The sequence below is a fragment of the Hakea prostrata genome, chromosome 1 (assembly GCF_041222555.1).
Source record: "Hakea prostrata isolate BN-2017 chromosome 1, UWA_Hpros_2, whole genome shotgun sequence".
NCBI lineage: Eukaryota > Viridiplantae > Streptophyta > Magnoliopsida > Proteales > Proteaceae > Hakea > Hakea prostrata.
In genome coordinates this window covers 65,068,321-65,089,450 of record NC_142600.1, presented here as the reverse complement: position 1 = coordinate 65,089,450, position 21,130 = coordinate 65,068,321, and the positions used below count along the sequence as shown (strand labels likewise).

At 36.7% G+C, this 21,130-nt stretch overlaps 1 pseudogene across 1 annotated transcript; it reads right to left on the bottom strand.

Moving 5' to 3' along the window:
* Window positions 1-9,500: 9,500 nt before the first annotated feature.
* Window positions 9,501-17,109, bottom strand: LOC149029427 (splicing factor-like protein 1 pseudogene; annotated as a pseudogene). The gene is made up of 2 exons (XR_016171161.1): window positions 14,336-17,109; window positions 9,501-13,903 (listed from the first exon to the last, which is right to left on the bottom strand). The product of XR_016171161.1 is annotated as a splicing factor-like protein 1 pseudogene (transcript).
* Window positions 17,110-21,130: the final 4,021 nt, after the last annotated feature.

The window sequence follows — 21,130 nt, the reverse complement described above, 5'->3', positions numbered from 1 at the left end:
ATATTGTAACAGATTTTTTTTTTTTTTGGGTAAACACATAGGTTCATTTCAAAATTGTTGTTTATTATACTACCCAACAGAAAATTGTTTTCTTCAATTAGGTATGTACCGTATTACATCACTTAACATGTATGTCACATCAAGTTTGCAGGTTAGGAGACACCATGAATATTCCATTATTACAATACGTCATCAACCTACGAGAAATTAAATTGTTCGATTAGGGTTTGAGGCTTTAAAGACATATATTTAATTGTTTAAATATTATATTTGACCAAGAGGGGTTGTTGGGTTGGCAAAAGATCAATGTCTTATAATATGAAATCAAGAATCTGAAACTCCGCGGAACTAAGAGGTGAAATTCTGCATTACAAACAATGCGTAAACCAAACAAACAAACCTCAGTGTTAGGGGCGAACCTATGAAGGGGCCGAGGGGCCATGGCCCCCGGATTTTTTAATTTTTTATATAAATTATCGTAATTCCCTTAATTTTACCAGTTTTTTCTTTTTCGACATGTGAAATGTCGTTATTTGCCCCCCCCCCCCAATATCGAGAACAATCTTTAAAGGTAAACTGATGGATATAAATGTCATTCCTGATTAAAAATATCATTATTAATAATTTATCATTTTTTTAAATATATGTGGAAAAAATATTAGTGCTTCTTCAACCGAAAGGTTATCTGGCTTTCATTCTTCGCCCCCCTAATATTCCATCATGGGTCCGCCCTGCTCAGTATATAGACAAAAAACGTTCTTAGTGTTCCATCAATCTCTACAACCCACACTCGACCAGCATAATGTTTCAGCATAAGAAACAATTTAGGTTTTGATGGGACAGTTAAACCAGAGAGCCTTCATCTAGTGCTCTTTCTTCTTCTGTGCATTTTGATTGTATGTGTCTTTTTTTTTCTTTCCCAATGGATCTCATGGATGAAGACCAAAAAGGTCGAGTCAATACCTGTTGGGTTTCACTTCAAATTTTCCTTCCCTTCATATATTCTGAGTAATTTGCAATCCACAATCAACAAGAAGTGAAAATTCCTACCCAGAAAAAAAGAATTTTGACTCAAGCCCATGACTTTCCATGGAAGGGAGATGAAGACTCATGATTTTTCATTTAAAACAGACGATTTTAAACTCAATGGAGCATGGAGGCACCATATGAAGCATCAACTACATGCATTGTTTCATAGAAAATATGGTACAACCTGAATGAGGCGTTAGATCTAGTATATCCAAACATGTTGACAAGCCTAACATATGGGTTTAGCATGCACCAGTTTAGATTAACATCTTGACAAACTCAAATGGAACAATTTTTTGTAGTTTTAAATTCTGGCTGCCGAGCTGCAAGCAACACTAGCGAGAATACTGATCCAAGTTGTGAGAACATATGTAACTCTTTTTTTTTTTTTTGGTAGAACAGAAGTTTATTTATAAGGAGAAACCCTTATTACAACCTACACTTAGTTGATTTTTTTTTTTTGTACGAAATTGAAGAGCTTCATTCATGAACTTGAAAGGAATTACAGGCACAGCAAAGAAAAGAACGAGTACAAAAGATAAATGCATGAAACACAAGGTTCGATTCGAACCAAGGAATGGAAAATGACCCAATGTCATACATGCAATAGACAAGGTCATCCAAGCTAAGGAATGGGTCGAGCCCAAGCCCTTAGAAAGGTGGTTGTAACAACCACAGTAACAATTATGCTCAAGGAATACGACATATGTATCCTCCATCACAACTGACATGCCATAAAAGCGGACTAGACATGCCACAAGAACGGAAATACACGCTACAAGGGCGGAGAGATAACACGCCACAAGGGCGGAAATAACAGCGACAACGAAGATACACCGACGGCGACCAACAACACGAGACTCTTGCAGCAGCAAAACTTCCAGATATCCAGGAAACACATCCAACTCCGGCGACCAGCAACACGAGACTCTCGCAGCAGCAAAGCTTCCAGATCCCCAAAAAACACGTCCAACTCCGGCGTAAAATCTTCAGATCTGTAGAATGCACTACTGGATCTCCCATCTTCCTGGATTCTTTTTTCCTTTTTCTTTTCTCTAAGAAACTAAACCTTTCCACAGATTGCGGATAAAGAGAGAGCATAGATTGGGGGAAAAGAGAGAGCAGAGAGAGCAACCGAGAAAACTAAAGACTGAGAGATTTGTTTTTTTCCCTTTTCCTCTCTAAATCGGTCACGGGAGAGACGAAGAGAATGAGATCAAGGGGGAGAGGGAGGTGAGGAGCAGAAACAGGGGTGGGGTGTAGGTGGAGATAGTGAAACAGAGGGGCGGAGAGGTCGCGGGAGACAGAGAGAGAGACGGCGAGAAAGAGAACCTGAGAGATTTTTTTTTTTCCCCTCTCTAAACCGATCATGGGAGAGAGGCGGAGGGAGAGCAGGAGGTGTGGAGCAGAACAGAGAGGCGGAGAGGGAGAGAGGCGGAGGGAGAGAGGGAGGTGTGGAGCAGAACAGAGAGGCAGAGAGGGAGAGAGGCGGAGGGAGAGAGGGAGGTGTGGCGCAGAACAGAGAGGCGGAGAGGGAGAGAAGCGGAGGGAGAGAGGGAGGTGTGGAGCAGAACAGAGAGGCGGAGAGGGAGAGAGGAGGTGAGGAAAGCAGGTGGAGGTGGAGAGAAAGAGGCTCTCCACCTCAAATCATGGCGGAGACGATCGGTGTCTTCAGAGCAGGGCTAGGGTTTCTTCTCTTCAGAACTTTTATTTACTTAACTTTAATATCTAGTTATGTTACACCAACTTGATCAAACATATGTAACTTGCATAACTTATCTTAAATTATTACAAAAAAATGATGCTAAAAGAAATGGGATCAGTCTGATCAGAATAAGTGGTAATAACTTTCCTACATTTTTAAAATGCAATTAACTATGGGCTGACAAAAGAGGCCTTACAAAAATAAACTACCAAAGGGGACAGCCATGCAATAAACAACAGAGAATGCATGCATCTCACACTACGTCTGATCAATTTGACACCCCCTTTTCAAATCTACCATCACTTCTCCTCTACAAAAACACTAAAAGCCACCACTAACACTCTGATAGCAACGCATGCATTGCCTTACTACCTTTTAAGGGATTGTATGGTAACGTCCTTATTTTTTTTTTTATATGTTTTTGTTGTGTCTTTGAAAAACAAAGAGTCAATTATCAATTTATTTCTTGTGTTTTTTAATCCAATTTATTTCTTGTGTTTTTACTTAATTTTTGTAATCAAAACATAACCTATTATTTTGAAACCTTAAAACTCAATGCTTCTATTTATTATGGGAAAAAAAAAAATTTACCTAAATAAAGAAAAATTATATAAATCAGTATCATACAACCGCTTAGCATTCCATGGCATTTTTCAACCCAAAATAAATAACAAAAACCACAGACACTATAAAAATATATCAAATTGGAGACACCCCAAATGTATCATTAACATATTATAATTTGTTAACGTAGATCTGTTAACAAATTATAATATGTTAACATATATAGTGGTTGAAACCAACACCTCTTTGAAAGGATTGTAGATTCGAATCTCGCTAAGGCATATTTATCCCCATCCCCCGACTTAATAAAGCCCCTTTGTACAAAAAAAAATCATAATTTTATCCTATTGTATAAATTAAATTTAGAAAGACCAATATACCCTTTATCTTTTTTATTTCTCATCTTATCATCGCCACCCATTACCTCTCAATGTTCAATGTTGTTAGTTCTCACAGCCTCTGATAAATGACTGAGTATATTCTTGTATTTAGTTTCATTCGCTTCTTTAGGTTCATTTGCTCTCGGATAAATGACTGAGCATTCCAAGACAAATGCTTCTTGAGGTTCATTCATCTTCTATTAACCTAAATCCAAGGGTCTGTGAAAGAATTCAAGAACAGCATAGATGGAGGCAGAGGCGGAGCTACTAAGGGGCCAAGGGAGGCCATGGCCCCTTCAATTTTTTTTAAATTTTCATATTCCTTTTATTTTTCCCTTGATTTTCTCTTTGTATATTTGAAATACACTATCCTAAATTTCAATTCCTACTAATAACATTTTAATCTCATTTAGAATTTCAGCCATTAATTTTATTAGATCTAATCAATAATCAATAATTTTTTTTTTTTTTTGAATTCCTAAAAGTTTCAATTCCTAGTAATAGCAATCGGTTGGATATTTAGAATTTCTAACTCTTGATTTTATTAGATTTAATCATAATCATTAAGCTTTTTTGTACTTAATTTATGGAAATTGATTGTTTCCTCATATTGAGTTAACAGGCTTCAAATCTATCTTTTCCCCTTCAATTTCTTCCCCACCTTATTTCTGTCATGATTTTTTAAAATTTTAAATGGTAACAAATCTAATCCTACAATTTTAGTTCATATGCTTTATTTTAATATATTTTTTATAATTTACTTATAATTGTGTTTTTTTTTTTTTTGTCCTTTTATTAATTTACCTAAATTTTTAATGTGTCATAATTTGATTAAATAATTTAGAGGAGGGACCCATAGAGGGTTGAACACTCGAAGTCAAAGATTATATGCACAAAGAAACAACACTAGAACAGTTCTGCGTTGGCATAAAATAACATCTCTAATCTAACATTTTATGTGCAAAGAATAATATGATACATTACGGTTTAGAAGAAGGATCCAACATCTTTTTATATAGAAAAATTCATTAGATCGTTCATCAAGATCTAACCATCTCTATTAGCTCATACTAGCTCATCCATATAAGAATTGTAATAACCATATATTACCCAGATCAAATAAGAAAACCAAATTAAAATATAACACAATCAATAAAGCCCAACTTATAAAAAATATTTTATCAATATCTTAAACTCCAAACTATTACAATCATGAGAGACTCATCAGAAAGATTGAGGGGAGCCATTACAGTCTCGGATCTCAAGAACACGAATTTTGCAAGGGGAAACAAAGAAAGATGTAGAGTCAAAATCGATCATACAAAGTAAGGCTTTTTGGCTTCTTTAGGTTCATTAGTTTTCTATTAAGCTAAATCAAGAATGTACTGGAATTGTGTGGGCATTGGAATCCCTGACAGCTTCACTGGGTTAGTTTGTGTTAATCTATAGCAGGCTTCAGCTCTTCGAAAGAAAAAAATCTTCTCATCTTGTTTTCTGATTGAGCAAATGCAACTAACTATCGTTGCTGCTTGTGGGAAGTGAGGGAATAGAGGTGCATAGAAGAATTAGGTGGAAAGAACGACAATAATTTGTATTTTTAGAGGCAAGTGGTAATTGTTAATATTATAAAATTACGAGACATTAACGACTAGAAATTATGAATCATTTTTCGAAACACCGATACCAAGTTCCAAAGAATTTGTAATTAGTTATCATGAGAACCATACAAATGAGGACAAACTATATAAATATACGCAAAAATTATTATTCTTCACCGTCCTCTTTCAGTCTTTCTGGGAACATAATAGTTTACAAATCCCAGGAATTAAAAAACCAATTTGGCAGAAAGGCAATAGAACAAGAAGTTAATTTTTGATCGTTAACTAATCTCTATAATGACTCTCTTGAATGTACTCTCAGCTTTTAATATCTGGGAATATTGATAAATCATCATCTTAGCCACAACCTCAGCTTTTGGGAGTCCCACCCAGCTCTTGGTTGCCCTGTAAAATAAGGGCTTTTGTCCCATTTCTAATTTTTATTTTTAACAGTAAAAGAACTGTTCACAGTTCATTATAATTAAGCATGTAGGGTTTGTGGGTTGCTCTTGCTCGTGATCAAATCAATCCTGTTAATGCTGCTTCCAAGAAATCCAGTCTGGTTTTACCCAAAAAAAATGAAATCATGTCTGGTAGAAACTTGCAAGTGGATTATAAAAAATAAAAATAAAAATTTGTAAGTGAAAAAATAGAGGAATCAGCAGTAAAATTAGAAAATGGGGGATGGTTTTGCAAGTGAAAGGAATGGTACATCAGGTTTCTAACGAGGAAGAGAGATGGAGAGAATTTTTTCTGGAGATTTTTTCTGGGTAGGGCTTTCATCAGGTTTCTATATTAGATTCCTCATAGTTGAGACTGATTGTCAAGAAGTAGGGGTCGTGTTTCAGTATTGTGCATTTAATGAGCAGCATTGTGCTGTCTACGGTTGAGATCAAAATTTCGATCGTCTATTTCGTACATGTGGGTTTTCACTTTTTAGCGATACGGTCAGTCAAGGTCGAAATCTTGACCGTAGGCTACAAGTGCTACGTATTAAGTACCCAACTCCCAAGCTAAAGGCTAAGAAGTAGTCAGTATCTTATCGTCATCAGATTTGGTGGCACTGAGTATTTTGGTGGTTAAAATAGTCTGAGACATCAAGCATTTTTTGTAATTTTGCATTATTCTCAGGATGAGCAACAGTACGGCCAAAAAAAAAAAAAGAGAGAGAGGGATAGCATGTGGTATATATGGGTGATTTGGTAAATTTAAATTTTGGGAATTTTTATAATCTATCAGTTAACATGTCAGTCACTGTATATTTCAAATTATTTCAGACACTGTTGTTGAATTCGAAAATTTATTATTATTAATTTTTTCATCGTCAAACTAGTCACAACGCTTGGGGACTCACAGGCTCAAAGGATGAAAGGGGATGGGGAAAGTGTGGAGGAACTGAGGGAGAAGGGGCAGGTGGACAAAAGTTTGGATACGAATCTTCTTAGTCTTAATACATTTACAAAAAAGACCACCACCATTGCATCAAAAGCACATCTAGAATTTGTTATATTATATGGGCTTGCTCTTTATGAGTTTGAACGAATCCTAAAACGAGAAGTGTTATCTTGATCCAAATTTGCGTACCCAGCATTAGATTTGACTGTTGACACATATTTCGGTGGCGATCCAAATAACCTAATTTGTGGGATCCAAAATGGAAACAAAAGGCTTGAGCCAAAGGACCCAATGGTTCGATCTGTTTACCCAATTAACTCATACGTACCCTATGTTCTTTTATAGAGTAACTGTGAGATGCTGGAATACTTGCATTAGGATTTTGGGTAAGAATTTTTGTAATATTTTGGGTAAGAGTTTTTGTACCAAAATCAATTAAGATATGTACCGACATGATCCAACGGTCAAATTAAATTTTATTTTCAATGAAAAGCTTGGTAAACATATTTTATTTTCAATGAAAAGCTTGGTAAACATATCAATGTTGTCCAGATTGTGAATGGTGAGCTCGAGCTTCCATGGTTTGTTATGGGTGCTGTTGAGGATTTTTGGAAATTGAAGAGTTCATTGGTTCAATTTCGCGCGATCCACCAAGTACGTGAGACGAATTGGTGCGCTGACCTTTTGGTGAGCTTGATTTCGGTGCCTATGAAGATTCGGTTGGATACGAACGGTTTGCCTTACAAGCTTCACATATTGGTCTGTGAAGAGATGCAGGGTGGACAGTTCTTCCGCTACTACTATTGTAACTCCTTGATTATTATATCTATATTATTCTCGCCTTGCTTCCAAAAAAAAAACATATCAACATGCATCAAGTTTTCAGGTTAAGAAACAACATGAATATTCCAATATTACAATATTACCACATCAACCTCAGAGAAGTTAAAGCAAGAGAAGTTAATCCTGAATCCTTCCTCCTAATCCAACCGTGTATTCCTCAAATTGTGGCTATCATGTACATCATTGCTTTTGATTTATCTTCTAAATTGGCAACAAGGGACCATCCAATGTTTAAATTTGCATAAGAAAAAATTGTCTCTTATGGGGTAGTTAAACCAAAGCATCTTCGTCAGTTCTTTTTCTTCCTTCTTCTATGCATCTGTGTCTGTGCTTTTGTTTTTTTCGAGTCAATACCAGTTGAGGTTTATTTTTAAATTTTGGTAATACATACCAGTTGATTTACGCTTTAAATTTTCCTTGTCTTCTGACATCCTCAGTGTTTGGAAATTGGAATCCACAGTCAACAAGAAGAGAAAATGTTTTCCCCCAAGCCCATGACTTTCCATGAAAGAGAAATAAGACTTACAACGAAGGTACTAAATTTTTAAATTTCGTCTGTGTCAATAACTGGCAAAATCACCAACAACGGGGGTTGGTCCAAGTGGTAAGCAGCTTGGTCCGCTTAAGCAAGGTTCCGGTATCGAAACCTTGTGGATGCAAAAAATCCCCGCTGGGAGACTCACCCACCACAGCCAGTTGTGCGACTCGGGTCGAACACCAGATTAGTCAGGGCAAAGCTTTGGAAACCAGAGTTGGCAACCAAAAAAAAAAAAAACTGGCGAAATCACCAAAGTGTGGGGAAAATTTTGGGGACATTTGGGGCGGTTTCGATTGGGGAAAATGTATGATTAGGGCAAGCCAAATGAGAAATATGTGAAGTGAGCTTGAGCAATATTAATTGAAAGAGTCGGGGTTCAATTAGAGAGCAATGAAGGTTGTAGGCCGAATTGAATTAAGGTCAGTTGGGTTATGAATTTCGCAAGCTAGGATTGGCCCATAGGCCTCGCGAGATTAGAGATTTTCTTTCACGGTATTTCGTCAAATTAACTCCATTTTTGCAAGATTTTGAGTTTTTCGCGATCACCATTATATCGCCAACATTTGGTCAATCCTGTTTAAATGTCGACACGGCGATACATTGCCAACCCCTTGCTTACAACAGAGGATATTAAGGAAATGGAATAGATGGTAATAAATTTCCTAAATTCTTAAAGTAGCAATTTAATCTACCATCACTCCCTCTCTAAGCTAACACTCTAAGGGCCTGTTTGGTTAAATGAGTCTGGAGATTTCAAATATATGGAGTTATAATTTATAAAATTAGATGTTTGGTTGTGGAATGAAATCTGTGGATTCATCCTAACAAACTATTTGATCGACGTGATTTTTGTGAATGTGCAAATGTATAATTTTTTTGAAATCTCTGGATTTCACCCCTTACCCATAAATCTACAGATTCATGTTTTTAGTGTAAAAATGTGAATCTCTAGATTTCATGAATCTAGAGATTTTTACAACCAAACGGGTATAATTCTCAGATTCATGAATCCAGAGATTTGAAATCTCTAGATTCATGTAACCAAACAGGCCCTAAGCCAATGATAGGTTAGTCAAGCAGTTAAAGACCCACCCTCGCACGGAGAGATTTTGGGTTCGCACCCACTCAGCGACGTACATTAGTAATTTAATTCCCACCCCATAATAAAAGTTACCTTACCAACTTATTAGTTTCCCCCCATTAAGGGATGGCATGGTAACAATTTTTTTTTTCTTTTCTTTTCTTGTTTCTAATGTTTTCTTTGGACCAGAAACAGTAAAAATCATGTATGTTAATCCAATATGTTCTTAAGGTTTGGTGCAATATTGTAATGAAGTGATGCTTTGGCAATTTTGAATCAACTTTTAGAAATAAATTGGCACTTCTCACAAAATAAAATAAAATAATTAATTTTTTTTTTAAATCTGCTTTAAATTATACAGGGGTATTTCTGTCTTTTCAACATCAAAACATAACCGGCTTTCTTCCTTGCTTCATCATCTTTTCGTTTATAAAATGCTTTTTTTTTTTTTTTTTTAACCGCACATGATTTCAACAAACACAACCAGTAAGAAAAACCTGTTTCTTACCTATAAACAGGAAACGATACAAGAACATTACCATACCATACAAGCCCTAAGCATTTTATTGTGCCATAGGCATCATATACTCCCATCAAACAACAGATGAATCTTAACATACCCTACCAAAATCTTGCAATATTGACAACTGACGACCCTCCCCCATAGGAATCTAAACATACCCTATCAACATCTTGCAGCATAGAGAACCCCAAAACAGAATCGTTATCAAACCCAACCAGATTTAGCAACCCATTCAGCAATATTCTCACCATCCTCTGCAACCCTCGCGGCATATAACCTTTGCATGCTCGCAATCCTCAAATTTTGATTCAAACATGAATGAGAGTTGTTCTCTCAAACACCAACTTGACAATCTTTCTCATCTTCTTCGAACATCAGCGTGAAAATGAGTGTCAGATCCCCAACTTTGAGAGTAGATTAAGAGATGGAACGAGCGATTGAGTAGCCCAACATTTTTTAATAGGGCAAGGGCCACAAGCAGTATTTTCTGGGATGAGGAATTATTCATACTCCTAGCAGGCATCCCAAGCATTACGAGAAGCACAAACAATGAAGTATTGAACAAAATCAATGCCAAAGAAATCACAAAAGTAAATGAAGCGAGGGAATAAAGGAAACTATAATGGCAATCTCAAAAAGAGCTAAACCATGAAGAGCCATGAAACTACTGTTGGGATAGGATAAATCTCACTTCTCTCTAGGGAAGTGATTGTGTGACCTCTTCCTTCTTCCCCCACAATTTCCCCTTCTCCCTGCAGATCCGCCATCAGTGGCATTGCCTTGAGAACTTTTAAATCACAGTGAGATGAAAACATCGAAGCTGAATAAACACCACATGGCAACATCCAGTGTGTCAGATACTTATGCAACTAAATGCTACGACTCTGTGATACGAATTGAAGTAAAACAGTCTAACGATATGCAAGAAAATCAATACAGCAAGGAATTTGAAGATATCATGCACAAGAAAAACACAAACAATTTAATAAATCCAGGAAAACAAAAATAGTGGCAACCTATATCTACTTAGCACCTTCCCAGGGAAGCCATTGTAGATCTGTACTTGATATTTCAGAGAATTTATTCCCCTTTTTTGTTTGGTGGGGGTTGGTTAGCGTCTCAGTTTGCTCGAGAAAATATCTATCTCCTTCCAAAAACAGAATGCACAACCTGAAATGTTAGAAAATGGCTCTAAGAACATCATTAGATTTTTCTCCTCTCTACGTCCAAAGGTCAAGACATGGTCAAACTATTTGGAACCATCAAAAGAAGGGGACGGGATCACAAGGAACCGAGAATTGAGGAGGCCCTCTGGAGGAAAAACAACACATAATGCAAAAGGGAAATCGAATTTCTCTTACATTTCCAAGATAAGAAACTTGAAAGCTGAGGTAAAACCTGAAAACATACAGCAACCAGTCAATGTGAATTGCTCATAGTTCAAGTAGCAGATAAGGAGAGGATGCAATGACTAAGACCAACTAAGAATGGACACTCCGTGAATTTCAGATAATTATACAAATAGCAAAATCCGAACACATACAGCAACCCATTAAGGCGCAAGGTTCGGTCGTCAACAGATTTGGGCTGCATGCAACAACCAAAAATCGACTAATGACAGACCCTCCCAGAATGTTTCAGACCATGATACAAGGAAAACTAGTCATGATCATTACTCCTACATTAAACCACTCCAGGAAACAAATACTACATTAGTTGTTTTCCTTGCAAAATGAAAGAGCAGATGTCAGATATTCTACAACCTGTTAGATACAGTTCTATCATTGATACGTACCAGCACACACAGCTACCAAAAAAAGCCACAGGAGGCTTAACGGACAAAACAAACAGTTCAGCTGGGATCTGCAACATGCAAACTAATATCAGCCAATCTGCCCTGAGTTTCTTCATAGTATGGTTAAGCATGAAAATTCAAATTAGACAAAAAACTTGGAAAAGGATGATCCATGGATGACATCCTACGTACTCACCAAGAAGATCAACAGATGGTAATAGAACAAAGACACAGAACGATTAGTTTTAGGCATACACTGAAATGATTCAATGGTACTAGCCATCAAGAGAATCTTTGAAAATACATTACATGGCACATGAACACACTGAATAATAGTGGAAACAATCTCATAATCTGTAACCAGTACAGAGTCGAAAGAAGAAGAAAGAGAGCTTGAGGAAGACGAAGCAAGAACACTGGGTAAACAGGAGTGGGCAATAGAATGTACTCAATCATACCTGCCTAAACATATATTTTTCCAACCAAAAGGGAATAAAACTCCAATAAGACTAGGACACTAATAACTAAATACCGAACTCAATAAGCAAAACATGATACAAGGACTCCGCCTATCGTGTTACATCATGTTATGTCTCACTATCTCTAACAGACAGAAACTGTAAATGGCCACCAGAATTGATCAATACTTTGAAGTTTGATCCTTACTATAGAATCTACAGGGAAAGCAAGACAATGGATGTCTAACAATCATAAACCAAAGTATTCATATAAATTGACTCCAATGGCACAACATAATTTTACTAAAGATATTCTTTATTTCTGAAGACACATCAAGCAAGTGTGATTGCATTTTATACATCATGTGAAGTAATTTCATACAAACACCTCAAGTAAGCGGTCGAAAAGGATAGGATAGGATATTAAAAATGGATGGTGATGACAACTAATGATATCAATTCTACCTTTTCAAGAGTCACTAGCGTGAGTCAGACTATAATTGGTCTACCTAAATGATAAGCAAATTAGGTTTCATAAGCCTCTCAACAAAGGATATTGCATATCAAGTAAATTGAGCAATTTCAAACAGAAATCAGCTTTTTTCCTTTCTTTAGCTGGATGAGAAGAAGTTTGGAATGATTTTTATAGACAAGTCAGCATCATATTTTCCTCAGTTTACCTAGTTGACCAGTGGATTTATCGACTGAGTGTACACTGACAGAAGGAACAATGAGTAGGGTAGCCTTAAGGGAAGGGAAGTGGAAATCAAAGATGAGGGCCAGGCCTTCCCCCGGCCCTTTTTTCGGCTCACATATTGATCCATCATTCCACCAGCAGCAAAGCAGTTGTACGGGTATACTCATTGATATTGTATCACCCTCAAGCTTCCAGCCATGGCAACTCTTTCCTTCAGTAGCTAAAACATATAGTTTTCTAAATACTAGTAAACCATGAGCACTAGAAGCTGAGCAAAAAGCCACGCAAAAAAGAAAAGATAATGTATTCAAGCAACAACGGAATGTGAAGCCATGCATCATCAATTTCAGTACAACCTATTATCCCTGGACCTGCCATTTAAGAACTAGAAGGCACGTTAGGCTACAAAAATGCAAATATTAGCACAAACCGAAGTTAATGAAAAGCACCTCACACGTACCCAAAATTGCACCAAGTATTCTCAGGCATGAAGCTTCCACTTTGGATGAAGAGGTATGCATGACACTCTTCAATGCATATTTACGAGGATAGTAACAAGAGCCTTAGAATGAACAAGAGTGCTATTTCACAAACCGAAGCTAATGAAAAGCACCTCACAAATGCCCAAAATTGCACCAAGTATTCTTAGGCATGAAGCTTCCACTTTGGATGAAGAGGTATGAATGACACTGCTTCAATGAGTTTTTCCGAGGATAGTAACAAAAACCTTAGAATGAACAAGACTGTTAATTCACAAACCAAAGTTACTGAAAAGCACCTCACACATACCCAAAATTGCTCCAAGTATTCTTAGGCATGAAGCTTCCACTTTGGATGAAGAGGTATGAAATACAATGCTTCAATGTGTTTTTCCGAGGATAGTAACAAGAGCCTTAGAATGAAAAAGAGTGTTAATTCACCCAAAAAAAGAGTGCTATCCAGAACAGAAGTTAGACATTGAAGAAAATAGTGACCAACCCAAGTGTAAGAAACAGTCATCAATTGTGATAATATAAAAGAAAAAATAAAAAAATAAAAAGAGAAGAAGAAGAGAAGAAAGAAAGAAAGAAAAGAAGAAGAAGAGAGAGAGAAAAATATTTAGCAAATAAGCGTTATCCACATGTGATGTCCCGCAGATAAATGCCATTAGAAGCTCTCCACTCAGCTACTCCAACTAGGATACACTATCATGTCTCTGCAAAGCATAACAGCACATCAAGGTTAAAGATGTCAGTCTCAATCTTCCAACAAGTTGAAGTATAGCAACAGTTCACAAGGCCTCCGAGAAACCTCAAGCCTGTCAAAAAGAATACAATCAAAACCAGAAGGAAAAAGAAGTTAATGAATGATAAAAGAATAACAGAAATGACTAAATATATGGTTAAGTGGCACAATTCAGTAAAAAAGAAAGAAAAAAAATATTTCTGATCAGCATTATGCTTGTCTCTCCATTAATCTTTCGATAAGATTGACTCTGCTACATAAAAAGATCAAAGTATTAATGCCTCAATAGTCAATACAAATAAAAACTAACAAAGGTATTTCTGCTTGAGTTATATTAGATGCCAATTTTTTCTAAAGAGTGTCACAACCTATTTTAGTAAAGAGAAATCTATCAACATTTAACACTGTCATCTAATTAAGATTCTTTAGTAATCCATCATTTTTTCATGGTTAGTCCAATTCAATTTAGGGGATCGTGGGAAGCAAAAGAATGTGGCATACTTACCCCTTAACCTGGAAAGGGGAAATCAGAAACTGAGCCATGTCATTTCATCTCCGCCATGAACTTCTCATATTCAAAATCTGTGCTATAAGTTGTCTTTTCCGCATAGCTTGCAGGTGGTGGTAGTGGCTCCGAAGCCCAGGCTACACTTCCCAAATTCTGTGAATGGTCCTCAGCTGAATGAGGCACTGGTGGCAGTACAACACCAAAATAGGATGGGTTACCCAAAGTAGGAAGATATGGAGGTTGAACATTCTGTGCAACTCCAGCAACTGAGTTCCCATACATATTGTTAGGCACAGATTGTACAGAAGAGTTACTCTGAGACTGCACTCCAGGAGGGGCACACTGTTGTGCTTCACTGCAGGGAATGGTCTGAGATGGTTAATCAGGAGAGGTAGTGGGTAAAGGAGGCAGAGGAGGACACTGTGAACCATCGGATGTAGATTGAGCATGAACAGGGGCATACATACTTGAGCCAGGAGGTGGGGGAGCAAAAGGAGCATAAGGAGGAGGAACATGTACTCCCCATGGAACAGAAGCACCTATGTGACTCCCAGGTGGAATATTTCCAAGAGGTCCACCTGGTGTATATTGTTGAGATGGGTATCCGTATCCACCAGGAACCTGATTTGGTATGGGGTAAGTTGGCATTGGTGGAGCCGGAGGCCTTGGAGGTGCAACAGGCTGAGGTGGTTTGCCTGCTACTCTTACAGCTATTACTCTTCCCTCCAGCTGATAACCATTCATACTAGCTATAGCCTGATTGGCGTGTGAAACATCACAGTACTTAACAAAACCATAACCTTTGCTTAATCCAGTTATCCGATCCTTAATAACCTTTGCCTGATCAATATTACCAAAAGGTGAAAATAATTGGATAAGAGCATCATCATCGAAATTTGGTGGCAGGTACCCAATGTACAAGTTCTTATCATCATGTTCTTTCTTAACTGCACTCAAACCCAACCCAGGGTGAGACGTGTTCGAAGGACTTCCCGCATTGCTGCCACTAGCCCAAGGAGGATTAATTCCTGAGCTGTTTGAACCAAGAAGCGGCACAGACGAGTTTTCCTTTGTCAGCGAATCAGAGACGGACCCTCCTAGTTCTGCCAAGAAGTTCTGATATTCATCATCCATTTTTTTGGCCAGTTGTGCCTTTCATGGGACAATCTATGGTGGGGTGACCTCCATCTCCACATATTTTACAAAGTACATGACTATTGAAAGTTGAAGAACGAGCAGTGCAGGCAAAATGACGGTGACCAGGCTCACCACACAGCCTACAAAACTCCTCATCTTTGATAGTTCCGTTCAAAGCAGCAAGTTCCCTAAGTTTTGTCACTTGTGCTCATTGATTCCTTCGTCGACGGGCTGCAACAGTTTCTCTATCCTCGATACTGCATCATCAAGCCCTTCTTGCGTCTCAGCTTCAACCAAAACATGCAAATCCTCGTTCTCAGCAGGATCGGGTTTGTTCTGCTGTAACCGTCCTTCTTTAGCCGATCCTTTACCCCGAATAACAATCTTTGCACCCGACTCCTTCTCCATTCTCTTCTGCGTGTTTCCCCTTGGTCCGATGATAAGACCTATAAAATTGTAACCCGGATACTCTTTCGTGGGAATGTATAGCTTCTTCTGAAGTTTGGGAGGCCTGTAACCTGGTGGTGGCTTAAAAGCTGGATTTCTTTTGAGTATTTCAGAGATAATTTCGATCCTCTCTTGATCAAGTTTTTTACGGGCTCTGGCTTCTCGGGTATTAGTACGATGACCAGTACGAGGATCGTATTCAGGTGGAGGAGAAGGTGAACGAGCACCTTCAAGGCGATCATCCAAGAGCACACCAGTCTCCGCAGACTGTAACAAACGATTTATATCAACAACCCTAGCATTTAAACGCTGGAGTTCAGGGTCTATGTCAATACCTCCTGTGAGTTGCATCATGAAATCAGGCAGTGGTAGAATTGGCTTCGGTTCCTCAGCGGCCCATCTCGATTTCCTTTTACGAGTGCCGCTACCGGAATCATCATTGTGGTTGTCAGACTCCGACGGGGGATCCCACCTACTGCGACGCCTTCGCCTACTAGTGGTTTCCTCTTCTCCTTCAGAACCGTTCTTGTCGTTGCCGCTGCAAGTGTTGGTAATGCCGCTACCGGACAACAAAGGCCTCTGTATCTCCGATTTCGGTACGTTCGCATTCGCAGAAGATAATTCTGCGCCCAACGAAGCTCCATTCTCCGGATTTTGCTTCGAATGAGCTGGATTAGGGGTTTCCGAGTAGAAACCGTGATTTTCACAAGGAGGCACAAGGTTTTCGGCAAAGTTTTCCAGAAATGTCGCGGATATTGATCGTTCGATGAAAGGGTGGGTTGTGGAGGAGGCATAGAGTCTTGATCATAAGAGCTAGGGTTTCGAGCGGACCAGGCAATCCGTCATCACGATCATAAGAAGAATGGCTATGCAAAGTTGGATTCTGAACTTGATAAGCAGAGGTTCCCGAACACATGTGTTGGTTCTGCAAAAAGATTTCCGAAGATGGTTGAAGTGCAGCTTGGAGAGGTTGCATTTCGAAACTTGGAACAGGAATGGCAGAAGACCATCACAACCTTAAACACGATGAAATCCTTTTAGTTCAAAGCTTCCACTCCTCTTCTTTATACAAATCACAGCTTTTTCTTTTCCCGGTTTGGAAGTTAATTGGAATTTATAAGAATGACGTATTTATAAGGGAAGAACACCAAGTACGGACCAACCGCCTTCACCACCAAGTCATCTTGTCCAAGTGTCCAACTCGATCTCTGCTTCAACTACCACCACCAGTCTTTGCGTCTTTGCCCAGAAGTTTCTGCCTTTACTTTTGAGAATTTTACAACGAGATGAAAATGAAAAGAAAATGAAAAGAAAAAGAATATTCGTGGAATAATATAAATAATGAATATACAATAAAGAAAAAAAGATAAGTGGTTGTAGATGATACAGAGAGGGTGACGAAGATGAGTCAAGCGCATGGGTTTTTTTTCCAAGGGTACTTTTGACTTTTTATAAAAAAAGTTCAACTTATTTACGTCGTCACTTAACTTTGATTTCCTAACAATAAAGAGTATTATAATATATCTTCCCTATATAAAGAGTCTATTTGATAATTAGACAGCTTTGGAAAAGTATAAAGAACCTTTTTGGAGCTTGTGATGAGCGTAGAGGACGATTTTTAGAGACGTTGGTTGACATTGGAGATCTGAAGTTTGGGAATAAGTTTTTCTCCATCTTCTTTCAATGTTCTCGAACTCTTCTGTGATGTTTTTAATTTCTAGTATAAACTAATTTAATTTTTTTAAGATCATATGTAGTCTATCTTTGAATTTCCACTTTTGAATTCATCAATATAATTTTGAATATTGTTTCCTTTGTTTGAGTTTTTACTTCTATTCTTCATGCTTTTGATTAACTGGCCACTAATCAACTGATTTATTAATTATAATGAACTTACAGGGGATTTATGTGTTTAGTTCATTTAGAGTAAAAGACATGAATTACATACTCTTGAATTCATTAATATAATTTTGAATATTTTTTCCTTTGATTGAGTTTTTACTTCTATTCTTCATGCTTTTGATTAATTGGCCACTAATCAACTGATTTGTTAATTATAATAAACTTAGAGGGGTTTATGTGTTTAGTTCATTAGAGTAAAAGACATGAATTACATGTATGATTCGTGTAGTTGTTACATGGGAATCCATAGAATTTAATGATTTCTTATTTGTTTTAACCCACATAGAAATATAGTGAGTTAGCAATTGAGAGAATTTTTATTGGTATTCGAGAGAAACTAGTAAATAGCGAAGGGTATCTCGACTATCAATCAGAAAAATATTTGTCAAATTATAAAGAGGGATAAAATGGTGGGAATGTTTAGTTATGATGAAATCTGACTCCTAGGTTTTTAGCTATTAATAAATGTTAATTTAAATTTCAAATTGCATTATAGTCTAGAATAATTATCTTCCTTATTATTTGTTTGAATAAAGTTGGTATAATTAATTTAGTACTTAATCTATAGTCCTAGAGGGAATGATTTTTTTATCATTATATTACTTATTACGATAACGTACACTTGCGTTGTTATTTTTAATTTTTTTTTTTATAATTTCATTAATCTTTCACTTTTTATATTAATTTTCTTCATTTTTCCCATTTTTTCTCTTATCATATGTGAGATATCACTATTTGGCCCCCTTCAATATTGAGAACAATTGTTTACAACAAAAAATATTGAGAACAATTTCTAAAGGTAAAATAATAGGTATAAATGTCATCCATAATTTTTTGTTTTTTCACCACTAGAACAGCTCTGCGTTGACAGTCATCCCTAGTTAAAAACTAATTCCTCAATCCCTATTTATTCTCCCCTCTTATCTCCCACAACTTTTCTTCTTATTTATTTATTGTCTTCTCTTTCTATAAGCTTGGGTTAAATGAAATATTTGAAAAAAATCTTATTAGATGTTCAAAATGTCATTTCTAATTAGAAAGTAACTCCTCAATCTCTATTTATTCTCTCACATCTCTCATATTTTCTTCATATTTAGGGTAATTTTCCTTCGGGACCCCCGAGGTTTGGTCTAGGTCACTTTTAGTCCAGTTTAAGTTTCTTTTTGCATATGGCTCCCCTGTAGTTTTAATAAATGATTAAATAAGGACAAGTTTAACAGAAACTGTTAATTTAATAAATTTGGTGACAAAAATACCCTCGTTTGGAATTTTTTATTTTTTATTTTGTTTCGTCCCACAAAGGCTTCGTCTTCAACATCGAATTTTCAAGCGAGAAGGGAAACCCTAACAGCAATAACTTGCTTTTATCGTTCTGAATTCAGTTCAAATCACAACCTCTCAAACCCTAAAAATCATCAAAATGGAAGTCATGAGGAACAAATTTCAAACTTCAATTCGATTCTGATCTGAGATGAAAGATTATTTGTCAGATACCATACCTGTTCTCACCACTGGTTCTCTGAGAAAAAAAATTCAAAACGATGGATCCACAATCCAAAAATAGCAAAACAAGAGCACAAAAACGAACAAAGAAAGTCAAAAGCCAAAAAGAAAAACTGATTTTTTTCTATCAGAATATAGAGGAACGTCAACTACGAATCCATTCTAAAATAGAAGAAGAAAAAAATCGAAAAAAAAAAAGAAAGAAAGCCCGTAAGAAAGAAGAAAAAAGACCATCAAACAAAATCAGAAACCTGAAAAAATTGAAAATTAGAAATGGGTATATTCATGTATTCAATAATCCCACAGCAAAAGAACAGATTGTCAATGCTTACCTCTGCGATTCTACAGAATGAAGCAAAAGATCCACTTCCAAGAAAAATAGCAACTGATCCAAGCTTGAAACATGAGAAAGGTAACACTTTTGAAGAGCAGTTACCCTTGTTGCAGACGGAGACAGCAGTAGTAGCAGAAGAAGAGTAAGTCGTCCTCATTTTCTTTTTTTGTGCAGTCGCATGAGGATCACAGGTATTTCTACCAAAAAAAAAAAATGAGGATCACAGGTATGGTTTTGATCTCCAAATGTGGCTCCCTCAATCTTCTTCGTCAACGGCGAATGTATTCCGACTCCGACCGATAACTGTTCAAAGGGAATGGATGACTGTTTATTATTTATTTATTTTATAGTATTTATTTTAGTAGATTAAAATAAAAAATAAAAAAATTCCAAACAAGGGTATTTTTGTCACCAATTTATTAAATTAACAGTTTCTGTTAAAATTGTCCTTATTTAATCATTTATTAAAACTACAGGGGAGCCATATGCAAAAGGAAACTTAAACTGGACTAAAAGTGACCTGGACCAAACCTCAGGGGTCCAGATGAAAATTACCCTCATATTTATTCTCTTCTGTTCTTTATTCCTATTTATTATTCCCTTTGTATAAGTATGGGTTAAGGAAAATTTGGGAAAAAATATTATCCACAATTAGGTACTTTGTGTCTTTCTCAATTTATTTATTGTTTTCTTTTAATTTTTTATTTGATTTTATATTATTTGTTTCTTATTTCTTCTGCAATTTTTGTTATTTGATTTTATGTTGTAAATAAAATGTCTACAATTAGTAAGGTAACTAACTACCATTAGTTTGCATCTCTTACCTAAAAAAATTTTGTTTGCATCTGACTTTTTAGAGTTAAAGTCGTGTAATTTTTTTTTTAATGATGCTTTAATTTACCTATATCTTGTTGAAAAAAATATCATTATCAATAATTTACCTATTTTTGTCAAATATGTGTGGGCCCACAAAATATATGTAGGCCTATTCCTTAATATAATAAAATAATCCATAGGTGGTCAACTAATCAAAAGCATGAAGAATAGCAAGCCGCCCAAGCGACCGCTATGGTCTACTTGCGGGAAATTGCCCTAATTTGTCTCATATCCTCTATAAATACCAAACCCCATGTTTTTAACTCATTATTATATTCAGGATTGCTGTTGTGGACGGTTAAAAGGCAAAAAACACATGCTTGAAGGTGAGAGAAGCGTGGATTATGATATGGATCTTTTTTCCTCATCTGTTTGCAAATCTGGTAGAGGTAAGTGAATTCCCTTCACTCCATTCTCTTCCCGCAATTTGGAATGGTGTAGATCCATCTCTTTTATGTTGGGGTAACCTAGTTGTGATTAGTTCTATTCCCTAATCAATGTGTTTGAGAAGATCTTGTCCGAAAACAAATCCATGCATTTGAATAAATGATAGATCTATTCAAGGGAGGTGATTTGGATAATAGATTTGTGTT